Here is a 12,387-nt window from a genome sequence, read left to right as displayed (position 1 = left end):
ACCTAACATTCCCCTAGCAACAACTCTGCCAATAACAACAACAGCAAGTACATCAGAAGCAGCAACAACTTCAGCAAAGCAAACAGAGGACTTAATAAAGTCCATGGAGGAAATGAAAATCCAAGCAACTGAAATAAAGAAACTAAAAGAAATGGTTACCAGCTTGGAAAGCAATTATGAGCTATCACAGATTAATTACACTGAAGAAGAGAGAAAAAATAGAAGAATGACTGAAAGAATCAAGACATTAGAAAAGGACTTAACATTGGAAAAGATTTTGAGAGATATTAGAGAGATTTTATGGACCAATATCATTGATTCCATCAATGATATTTGGTCTTCTATTTAGATCATTTTTTAACAAACTGAGTTAGTTAAACTAGCTACGTAGGTTATATAGAAGACCAGGGAAGAATTGGGAGAGAAACCTGAAGAGGCAACCCAATTAATCAAATTTTTAAATACCAAAAGCAAGCACCAGCTAGAACAATGGGATATCGAGGATCGAACTGCTACTATCCTTGAAATTAAGAAAGTTCTTACTAAAAAGAACTTAATGCTTAACCTGGAAAGAAGATGTCAAAGTATTCAGGAGGACATAGATGATTTTATGTCAAAATATGAAATTCTAAGAGAAATATGCCTTCCAAGCCCACTAGTCATCAACGACAAGCTTATGACTCATGAGGACTACATTAAGAAACTTCACAAACAAGCTAAAAGTCAAGCCAACTCTTCCACAGTGAAAGCACGACCTATAGGGAAAGTGTTGTATGATGGTTTGGAAAATATTTTCTATATTGAGCATGAAGTGAAACACCTGTTTACCGTTCAACCCAATTTTGCTAAGTACACTGAAGCTGACGAAATATACAGGAAATTGATCAGGATGAAGATACCAAATGAAGAATGGTGGACCAATATGACCGATATCCTATAATTTACTATGGTAACTCTGAGGTAAATAGAAAATATTTACTGAGGTAAAGGTTGGTAAACAGGTAAAGAGTATCAGAAACAGGTAAAGAGTATTAGTAGGGGAAAGTAAGAAAAGATCCAACACACATTTACTAAAGCAACAACAAGAGGCAAATCCGAGTTTCAACCTCCAGCTCATTCATAAATAAAGGGACAACAACAATCTATTTTCCATCTGTCTCTTTTTTTTTTGTAAAATATATTTTGTATTCCCTATAATAAATCTCATATAGTTATGAGATATTTTTTATGTAATTTTTGTATAAATACTTCTCCATTCAAAGTATTAGGGGTGGATTCTATAACATCTCTATAAATCTATGCTATCAAGCTGATAAAGCTTTTGTACTCAAATTTGGATTTTTGTTGGAAAATGAATGAAAGTTGAGGACATTTCATCAGATTCCCGTGCAGTATAAGTACAAATAAGTATTCTATCCTTGTGATTTTATGTGCTTTCTATGTGTTTCAATGTTCCATGCATCTTAAATCTAAATGGTAAAATAGTCAAAGTGTATCAGAATTAGCTTTATTGCTCTTTGCTATCAACAATTTACCATTTATATGTTTTTTTCTAAACTATCTCGATAAAGGAATTCTTAATTGCTCCTCTATCCCCATAGTTTTTTTCTAATAAGTCCCTGGTATAGGATTCTTAATTTCCCTCTGCTAGTTGACCTATCTTCCCTTCCTCTTTCTAATCCTAACTTGAGGATTCTTGATTTCCCTCTAGTTTTGAGCAGAAATATCACCCATTCAAGCCCCAAATTTTGTTTTTATTCTGTTATCCTGCCTGTTGAACTCATACCTCAGCAATTTGACTTGATCCAACAAATTATCCCTGATTGACTCCATAGCCCAATGGCCTAAAAGCCTAGTTTGCCCATTTGTTTCAAAACTTCACCACTCTCAAACAAAACAATCTCACTGAACATTAATACTATCCTAAAATCTTTTTCAAACATAGCTAAATCATAAAGATAGAGCCCTCTCTGGACTTAGGTGGGCTAGCACCTGAGTCTAAAAGTTGGTTTGTAATTACCTTGGATCCTTTCCTTCTTTTGATAAATTCCAAGGAAAATCTGAGTGATAACACTATGGAAACACTACTATATTGGAGTTTCATAAGTTATTATTCTAAAACTGGTATCTTTAATATACAAGTAGAGGTGAGCAAACCTGATCAACAGGATTGGTGATAGTATATGACAAGCACTTCTTTACTATGAAACCAACAAACTACATTAAGGGATATGAGTTACCTCCAGATAGCAGGAAGGATTAGCAAGAGTCAAAAAAGTTAGGACAAGAATGACAGATGAATAAAATAGTGTCAAACCATATTGAAGTGATAACATCTTTCAAGTCCCAAGTTTTAGGCTAGTTTGTAATCAATGAGTCCCTTGTTGCCAATGCAATTCATAAAATATTAAAATAGGGTTAACCAATGGTTTGCTTACATTTAAAAAAAATGAAATAGTGAAACATGTATTTTAAAGTTGTAGAGCTCATTGAGTGTTGTGGGTATGGACCAATTTAGAATAAACAAACTTCATGCTTGGTCAGCTCAGCTAGAAGGTGGCAATTTGAGGAGATTTATTGATTGTCAAACAAAATGGCAAGGAAATATAAAGCACTATTTTTCTCACAGGTTTCTATGGAGAAGGTAATGTATGGAAGACTTTAATGGTGCATCAACCAACTTCTGCCTTATAGAGTTGACAGAGTCTAAAGTTGATATAGTTGCAAAATTTGCAACCAAAATGAGTTTGTATAAAAAATATATGGATTCTATGGAGTTTGGCACTAAGGTGGATATGTTGCCTATGCTTACCTATCTCAGGAGAGAGAGAAAATTGTAATATCCCCTTGCTAATTAAAGATTTCATATTGTCATTTATTGCAAGAAAGAATGTACCATTATCATAATTATATGTATGTTTTGATTTGTACTATGCATCATTTTCTGTACACATTTAATCTGCTGCTATCAATAATATTTTATTTTAGTACCAATTATTTTCCTCCCTCAATCATCTCAATCCTTTCATGTCTACCCTCTTGTTAACCCCCATATTTTCTCCATGTTATACTGGAGGGTTTAGGGCCAACACATTTTATTAGGCTAGTGTTCAGAGTATGATTTCAGAGACAATTTTCGTTGAGTCAGAGGTTGGTTTAAACAAGAGTTCAGATGCAAGATGCTTCACTAAAATTGTCCATAGTTGGTTTTGAGAGAGAGTATACAAGTTTTCATCATATTGGAGATTTGTTACTTTTGGGATTTAGTAGAAGTGGAGACATGCGAAGCTAGGGTGGAGGCACGTGGTCTAAGAGGCATAGTTCAATTGTATTTAGGTATTCAACATGTGCAAACATATCATGTTTTCAAAAACCAAGCACTGTAAGGTAAGAAGCAATATCTACTTGATTGCTTCCTAGTATAAGTGAGAGGTATTTATAGTTGGCAAGTCTAGCAGAAATAATGATACAACGCAGTCAAGGGAGAAATCAAAAAGCTCATAAGTATTGGGTATTGGGTGACAGCATTCAACCAAAAGATGATAGATTTAAAGGTTTTTAAAATTTAAAAAAGCCTAACATTGACATCCAAGTTAGGTTTTCCAAGTTCTAAACTCTACAAAAGGAAAAGAGCCCACAAAATCCAAGATTTTACCTTATTATTATACTAGCTAATTTTCTCCTAGAGATTACGCACTTCAACCTGCAAATCAGATTGTTGTTTATTCAGTGCTCATAGAGCATATAAATGATCAATTCCGAGCTCAGAAAAAGACGCCACCATGGATGCTGAAATCTCGGCTTGATGAGACGAAAGCTGAAATTGGTAAAGGAATTATGCCGTCATGGTTGCTGAAATCTCGGCTTGATGAGATGAAAGCTGAAATTGGTAAAGGAATTACACTCATTATAGCCTTGGAAATGTACTAATTGTGACCCTTCCAAGTGCAAAGTCTCAAAACAAATGAAAGCCTGGAAAAAACACTTTCGATGAGCTGTTTAAGGGTCTCCTTAATGATATACAGTTCAGTCTCTATATTCAGATGCTAGTCGTCTCTACACCGCAACAACAATATACAGTACTCTTGCAGGAGGAGCCAACCACTGGATTGGTAGGGTCTAAGATTAACTCTGAGAAGCTAATGAGCTTGCTTATGGGAGAGTCGGTCGTTCATGTAATTTGTATATATGGAATGGGAGGGGTTGGTAAAACAACATTGCTAAAAAGAACATACAACGTTTTCAAGGTTAATAGAGGAGGCTTTGATTTTGTGATTTGGGTTAAAGTTGGTCAATTCCCTAATTTGGCTGACTTGCAGAGTTGTATTGTTCATGAAATCAAGCATGACTTACCAAGCTATAATGATGTTGATTATAGGAAGACGTCATTGTCTGCTTCTCTGAGGGACAAGAAAGTTCTTGTGTTCTTTGATGATTTACGAATATTCTTTGATATTAATCAATTGGGCATGGCATTTGTCAATAAGAAGGGAAGCAAGATTGTATTTTCTGTTCGCCAGGCTGGAGAAATGGGTGCACAAGTGTCCAAAGTACAAACCTTATTTCTTGACGAAGCCACCAATTCATTTTGCAAGATAGCTTTTGAAGGCCAAGGTATTCCCCAGGATAAAGTGAATACATGGAGACAAGTTGCAGATGAATGTAAAGGTTTTCCCCTAGCTGTACGTGTACTAGCCGCTACATTGAGGAGAAGACCTGTGGATGATTGGAAACTTGCTTTAAAGTATATGCAAACAGGGGATCCAAATTTTCTGAGTTTATATCCTCATGTTAATGAGGAGTTGTTCGAGCCATTGAGATGGAGTTACGATAATTTGCCCAATCCTACTTTGAAGAACTGTTTTCTTTATCGTGCCATGTTTCCCAAAGATGTTGAAATCCATCTGCAGCTTCTTAATTTCAGCCTGTAGTGCTTAAGTTAGAAGCTGCTTTGATTGTCACTCTGCCTCAATTTCTTTTAATTATCGTTCCAGTTTAGATCCATAAAAAAAAAAAATGCAAATCTAAGCTAATTAAATTTACAAATAATATCTGAAGCAAACCAATTATTTTGCATAATAGAATTTGGGCAGAAAAACCTCCATGTTCATCTCTTCTATTAGTAATTCATTTTCAAGCTCGTTGTTGCATTCCATTATTGTCTAGCCTACCCATAATAAGTATTTTCCTTGAGTACGAAGAAAAAATGTCAAAACACATTAAAGCCAATATAAAATCTAGCGTTAGGATCTCGTAACATAAAATATCCATCTCACCTGTAGCACCAGAAATTGATGAGAGCGCCAAATAACTTGATGGTACGGTGGCGATTGGGCCTGAAAATTTCCTTCAAAGAGAAATCGTGGGCTCCCATAGCCTACATTAGCTTCTGAATTTTTGAAATAAAATTAACATTGCCCACAGATTCTCTAAGTGGCTCCTCGTTTTGTAGCACCTACGAATCACAGAAGACTAGTAATTTTGTCTTGTTCCTGCATGTAGATTTGAAAAAATAAACCCTAACCTCTACAACACACTCTCATTCTCGTGAATTCAAGTCCAAACAGGTAGATGCATACATCCATAGAAGCCCTATGCCTGGGTCATGTATTGAGTGAAGCAATGGTAGATATGGGAGATCGTATCAGGGTTTTATTGCAGAAACTGGTTGTGGGTAACGAGTCAGACCAAAACTCTATTGAACTACTCACAATGTCTTTGAAATGAGTAAGAAGCCAAACCTCTCTGGCTTTCTTCTTTGTAGACTCTGAATCAATGGTCTGATAGAAAAGTCATGTTTTAAACTTGAAACCACTTTGTTTCCCACCCTTAGTTGATTATGCATGGAGGTAATGGTTTTCAAATGTTTTGTTTCTTGCTCTTGACGATTGTGTTGTGGTAACACATGGTTAGATAATGGTGGTGAAATTTTGTAAATAGGGGTAGAGTCAAGCGGTAAATCATTTTGACTTCTAATTTTTATTTTTATTTTTGGAGGGATAAAATTCTAATTTTTAATTTTTTTGGGAGGGATAAATTATTTCTATATGATTAGTTATATATGATAATTTATTTCATTTTAAAATGTGTTTGGTGTAATTAATAATATGTGCGGATAAATCTAAGGATTTAATTTAAATCAAATTAGAATAATAATATATTTATATTGAGAATAATAAATATTTATTTATTTTTGTTTATAAAAGGTGTGTATTACATTATATATTAGAGTTTTCACAATTAAGTTATCTCATTTTGTTTATGTCATCTCTACACTATTGCATATATCTCCTCCCAATAAGAAGCTATTGAGCTCTCATACAAATGAGACCTCTAACATTGTATCCTAATGCCAAATATTCCCACAAGCATTGATTGTCTTTCATGTGATCAAAATATGACCCTCCAATGACAAGGAGTTTTGCTTCTTCTCCACCAAGTTCCTATGTTTTTCCTTCAACAATAGTCTTCCAACAAAGTAGGTTGGGCCTTGTGTGACATAAATGATTGTGTCAATGGGGTGAAACCACAAGGAGAGCACCCACTTTATGTGTGGCCTTCTTTTATATATATATGAATGGGAAAATTCCATAGACTTCACCATCTTTGATGGATGGTAATTTAGGTAGACCATCACTGCCCAACTTCCAAGCATCTTGCCCCTAGAGGACCAAGAGAATTGAACATCTAACCTCACCAAAATGGGGAGACAGATCTCACATCTTACTCATGGCTACTTAAACTAACCCTCAAGGCTACAAGACGCTTAGCCCATATTTGGAGAATAATCAATGGAATGGTAAATTAGTGATATTGTATTGATCCACACTCACATCTAATGTGGATTATGTCTAACTCTTTGCATTAGAGCCACCCAAGGGTGCTAATTACTTTCCCTCCCCCACGACACTTAGCATGTGACCCTCATCCATGCATTTGATGAGCTTTGTAAACATAATCATTCTCAATGAAAGGGAAGCTCCTCACTCCAAGGTGTTCTTCTCAATGCCTATGTGGTTCATTTGTTGTTCAACCCTACTCTTGTCCTCTCTCCTTTACTTTGTGTGATTTCCCTCACAACAAAATTTTATTACATAAACATTCAAGATAAATGCAACATCTACCCACTTGTGTTCCATTTGGCATTTCAAGCCTCCATGCATTCAACATGGCTCTCCATCCCAAACTTATTTTATATCATAAACACTAGGTTTTATCATTGTTTTATTAGATTGATGTTGGCGGAAAAAGAAATAAATGGGATTCAAGGATGTTCTTTGAACTAGAGAATGTGGCTTATTGCCCAAGATATTACCCAAAGGCCACACTTTCTCACTATTATATTTCAAGAATTTGGAATTCATCTAAGACTAGTTGATTTCTACTTGGGATACTTCCTTCATCACACCACTCATTTAGTGTTCAAAGGAAACAATTAGAAATAGTTGCAGTTGTCATTTTGAGATCTTGGGTTTCATTATCATGGGTTACCATTCATCGGGCCTAATTTTCCTTTCTTCACCTTTTTCTTATATCTAGGACTTAGGGAATGAGTTTTTCATTAGTTTGGAACAACTCATAGATATAAAATTTACATGCATTTGCACTCCAACCTTTGAGCTTAGACTAAGATACATCGTATTAGTGTATCTTTAATTATTTTGGCTTTCATTTTTATTTTTTCTTTCATCACAAATGACAAAAGGGGAAATAATTTGCCACAAATCTATGAATGCTTAATCATAAAGGTCTCACCCGAGGAAAATGAATGAATATCCTATAGAATGACATGGGATAAAATTTGACTAAGGGAAATAAGGGGTACAATAATATTGATGTGTAGCACCTACTCAAATCACCAAGTATATTCCCAAACCATCAAGATGACACACTTCTTTGAGTAAAATTATGAAACACCATGGGACAATCCAACTTAGAATTTATAGGCAAAGCATTAAGAGTTAGAATAGATTTCTTAAGTGATCACAATAAAAATAATACACATTCAAGATATCATATACACATGGATCATACATATCAAGCTAAATGTGGTAGCTAAAGCAACCTCTTCCTACACCTAGGGTCCTAGATGGCCAAGGAAAGGTGTGATTGAGCCAATGATAAATCCATGAGTTACATATAGATGCATATACCTCAACTAGAAAATGATCAATGTGAAAATAATTCCAGAGGCTAAGATGACAATGAAAATTTATAAATTTCCTCTAAAAACCCATATATAAAGGGGGGTAACAGGTCCTATGACATCCAACCTACAATTTACAATGGGAAATCCTCATAAGTCTCTTTGAAGAAATATGTCCCATTAAGGCCAAGATGAGGTATGAGGCCTCACCACTTTGATAGTTGAAGAAGTTTTAATCTTGGTTTGTCAAGTTTGGCCCTAAGTAGGCAAGGCAACATGGAAGGAGGTGACCCCCTTAAAAGAGTTCAAATGGGGAAGGTCACATAAGGCATTATATAAATATCTAAATCCAAGAACCTCCCTCATAAAAAGAGCTAGACATGTATTGAAAGAATGTAGACAATGAACCATCCAAATCTTGATAGAGACAATATAATGTCCCTTGGATCTCATAATAAATGTGGCTTCTACATATGAGGTGAACCTCTAACTCTATCTCATGTATATGGAAAAGCTAGCAGATGTTATTGAGAAGAGGAAGATCATGATGATTAGTTTCAACTTAATGCTAATGTAAACCCACTTCGAACACAACAAGGGGAATCTAAGAGCAACATCCAATGCTTTGGTGCATATGTGGGTTAAACACTAACACCCCCTCTCATTTGCATGAAGTGTACCTAGTACAAATCCATCTTAGAGTCGAGGCAATGAAAAGATGAATTCCAAGTACACTGAATGTATTGTCTATAAATAACCTCTCTAATAACCTGACATAAGCATATAATAATGACATTTACATTGGAGGTGTATATCACTTGAATTGTGTTACAACTTTAATCGCTCCCCCACAAAAATGTGTCATGCTCCCTTGTGATGATGCATCAACCTTACTCGAGAACAACCTCACGATGTAAAAGGAAATTAAACATGATGTAATTTTAATAGTTTCACACATTCACCCCTGGACTCACCACTCATGGCTAATGTGAGGTTATTTAAAGCATTTATGTGGATAAAGACAATAGAACATCCCTTGAATCTCATAATAAATGGGGCATCTACAGATGAGGTGATAAACACATCCTGTCTTACACTATTACAGAAATAAATGGATCTTGTTGGTTTTGATACGTGCCATTTAGTGTCATTGTGCAATATTTCATATAAGGTCTTGAAAAAAATCATTAGCAACCATTTGAAAGTTCACTCAAGAAAAATTAACCCAGAAGAGAAAAGGGGGTTTTGTAAAGGGAAGTATAATACTATAAAACATTGTAATGGTCCAAGAATATATTCACAGTAGCCTAAGATGAGTTATAGTCAGTTCTTAGGTGAACAAGTCATAGTCTAGTTGTAGTAGTCGTAACTTGGTCAAGTTGTTGTAGTCGAGGCAAGACTTGATTGGGTTCCCAAGTCCCAAAAAAAGTAAGGGTAGTTGTAAGGGAATGATAGCTAAGGAGTGTCAGGGCATGCCAAGGAATGAAAAGGAATGCTAACACATGTGAGACAGTGGAAATGCATGTTGAGGAGTGTTAGGGAGTGCCATAACATCACAAGGGAGAACTAGGTCAAAATGCATGGAAATGAATGAATAAGAGTGTGTGCCAAGGAGTGTCAACGAATTCCAGGTGTCTCAAGGATAAAGTGTGTTAGGATAAGGTCAGAATAACACTTGTAGGAGGAAAGCCTATGGTTACAATAAGGGCCTAGAAAAATAAGTTTTAGACAAACAAAGACTTTGGGTTGGGCACAACATTGTTTTTCCAATGACTTGGTTGGTTCCCAAGTCACAAAAAAGTAAGTTTATCTATGAGGGCATGATAGCTAGGGAGTACCAAGGTGTTCCAGGGAAAGCTAGAAAGTACTAACACATGCTAGACAATTCCAAGGCATGATAGGCATGCCAAGACAAGTCAAGTTCTAAGGCATGCCAAGATGTGCCAGGTGCCAAGGTGTGGCAAGAATGCATGATAGGGAATCTGAGGGCCAAGTATCAGGGAAACAAAAGGGAGCACTAGTTTCGAATGCATGGAAATGAAGTCTCAACAAGTTCCAGGTGTGCTAAGGAGGGAATGACAAGGTATGTTAGGTAGTTTCAAGGCATGATAGAGTGATAGGGAAGCATACTAAGATGTGCCAAGTGCCAGGGTGTGCCAATGTGTGCTAAGGAGTGTTAGGGAGTTTTAGGGAAACACAAGGGAGAACTAGGTCAAAATGCATGGAAATGAATGAATAAGAGTGTGTGACAGGGAGTGTTAGTGAGTTCCATGTGTGCTAAGGAGGGAGTGACGTGGTATGCTAGGCAACGCTAAGTCATGCTAGAGTGCCAGGGTGGCATGCATCCAAGGTGTGCCAACATGTGCTAGGAAGTGTTAGTGAGTGATAGGGAAACACAAGGGAGCACTAGGTAAAAATGCATGGAAATCAATGAATAAGAGTGTGTGACAGGGAGTTTCAGCGAGTTCCAGGTGTGCTAAGGAGTGAGTGACATGGTATGTTAGGAATTTCTAAGGCATGCTAGAGTGGTAGGGCGACATGCGCCCAAATGTGCCAGGTTTCAGGGTGTGCCAACATGCGCTAGGAAGTATTAGGGAGTACTAAGGAAACACAAGAGAAAACTGGGTCAAATTATTGTATGCAAATGAACGAATAAGAGTTTGTGATAGGAAGTGTGAATGAGGTCCAAGTGTGCTAAAAAGGGAGTGATAAGGTTTGTTAGGAAGTGTTAAGGCATGTTAGAGGTCAAAGAAACATGCCAAGGTGTGTTAGGTGCTAAGGCATGCTAATGCATGCCCGGGAATGTTATGGAGTTCCAGGAAACACAAGGGAGCATTACTTTCAAATGCATGGAAATGAAACAATAAGAGTGTGTGACAGGGAGTGTCAGTGAGTTCTAGGTGTGCTAAGGAGGGAGTGACAAGGTATGTTAGGTAGTGTCAAGGAATGTTAGAGTTCCAAGGCGACATGCCAAGATGTTCCAGGTTCCATGGTGTTCCAATGCGTGCCAGGGAGTGTTAGGGAGTGCTATGGAAAAACAAGAGAGAATTAGTTCAAAATGCATGGAAATGAACATATGAGAGTGTGTGATAGGGAGTGTTAGTGAGTTCCAAGTGTGTTAAGGAGGGAGTGACAAGGTTATATCCTAGGAAGTGCCAAGGCTTGGTAGAGTTCCAGGTCATGTCAAGGAGTGGTAGGGTGTGCTAGGAAGTGCTAGAGAATTCCAAGTAATGTAGGGGATGCTAACATGTGCCACATAGTGCCAAGGGATTGTTAGACGTACAAGGTTCTATGGCATGTCAAAATGTAAACTATGTTGCTTAGTTGTTTTATGGCCACGGTTGGACGTGAGCCTTGACTTGGTAACTTGCTAAGTGGGGTGAGTTGAGATTGGACATGAGTAGCTTGAGATGAGTTATAGGTAGTTCTTAGGTGAACACGACATAGTATAGTTGTAGTAATTGTAACTTGGTCAAGTTTTTGTAGTCGAGGCAGGACTTGGTTGGGTTCCCAAGTCTAAAAAAAATTAAGGGTAGTGTGAGGGCATGATAGCTAGAGAGGGTCAGGACATGCCAAGGAATGAAAATGCATACTAACACATGCCGGAAAATGTCAATTCAAGTTGAGGAGTGTTAGGCAGTTCCAAGGGAACACAAGGGAGAACTAGGTCAAAATGCTTGGAAATGAACGAATAAGAGTGTGTGTCAAGGACTGTTAACAAATTCTAGGTTTCCCAAGGATGAAGTGTTTTAGGAGAAGTTTGGAATAGGACTTGCAGGAGGCAAGCCTATGGTTGTGATAAGGTGTGGAAAAAGAAATTGCAAAGAAAGGGAGACTTTGGGTTGGGCACAACATTGTTTTTCCAATGACTTGGTTGGGTTCCCAAGTCACAAAAATGTAAGTCTATCTGTGAGGGCATGACAAATAGGGAGTGCCAAGGTGTTCTAGGGAATTCCATGAAGTACTAACACATGCTAGACAGTTCCAAGGCATGTTTTTCATGCCAATACATGCTAAGTTCTAAGGCATGCAAATATGTGTCAGGCGTCAAGGTGTGGCGCCAACACATTCTAGTGTTTGTTAGGGCCAAGTGCGAGGGAAACACAAGGGAGCACTAGTTTCAAATGCATGGAAATGAATGAATAAGAGTGTGATGGGGAGTGTTAGTGAGTTCTAGGTGTGATAGGTGTCAGGGAGTGCCAAAGCATGTTAAGGAATGCAGGGAATGATACCATGTGCCA

Source organism: Pinus tabuliformis, chromosome 3_1, assembly GCF_031772625.1.
Source record: "Pinus tabuliformis cultivar Carrire ecotype Pingquan chromosome 3_1, CPIR1, whole genome shotgun sequence".
In the NCBI taxonomy this organism is placed as follows: Eukaryota; Viridiplantae; Streptophyta; class Pinopsida; order Pinales; family Pinaceae; genus Pinus; species Pinus tabuliformis.
Note: the sequence above shows the minus strand (reverse complement) of the source record.